The sequence below is a fragment of the Haliotis rufescens genome, unplaced genomic scaffold (assembly GCF_023055435.1).
Source record: "Haliotis rufescens isolate VD_foot unplaced genomic scaffold, xgHalRufe1.0.p SCAF_17, whole genome shotgun sequence".
NCBI classification, from domain to species: Eukaryota; Metazoa; Mollusca; class Gastropoda; order Lepetellida; family Haliotidae; genus Haliotis; species Haliotis rufescens.
Genome location: NW_025963857.1, coordinates 22,819,051 through 22,819,785, shown reverse-complemented (window position 1 = coordinate 22,819,785; position 735 = coordinate 22,819,051).

Sequence of the window (735 nt, the reverse complement as noted above, 5' to 3'; positions counted from 1 at the left end):
ATATTTTTCGCATTAAAACGATTTATATTTTTCACATTTACCAAGTGTTCTATTTCCACAACAAAAACACCATGGCTTATGCCCCTTGCAATATGACGTCATTGGTGCCAATTGATAAACATTATGACGTCATCATGCTTTGTTAGAGCCGCTTCACGTGGTGTAGGTCTAGGTGTGTGATTCTAGCGTCTCAGATGCCAGCCAGCATAGTGTTATGCTGAGTCACCACTGCGCCGGAGTGTGTCGTAGGCCATGTTGTTTTACCGCAAACTGGTACTTGATATTTTTTGCGTTGAGAATAGACAGGGACCCAGTTGAATTGGCACCAATTACGTCATAATCTAAGGGGGATAACTCAGGCCTGTTTAGCTCGAAAAACGAAGGCCTCATAACGGCATATCATTTTCACACTATTGTGAGCTTCCTACTTTCACTGTGAAAAAAATGAGTGTATATTTTCAAACACAGATACTAACTAATTCTAAAATTGCGTTTTGTTTAGAAAAAGAAAGAAAGTGATTTTTGCGTGTACACTTCCCCTTTAAGAAAGAAGAAAAACCATTACAAATCATTATGGCAATTATCAGATGTGTTCATATGAATAAGAATAAGACTTTGTCCATTGCATACCATATTTTCTTAAGTTAATTAATTCAAACAATATTAAAAGGAATTTTTGATAGAAATTATGAAATAAGTTACAAACATACATCCAGTTATACAAAGAACACTTTT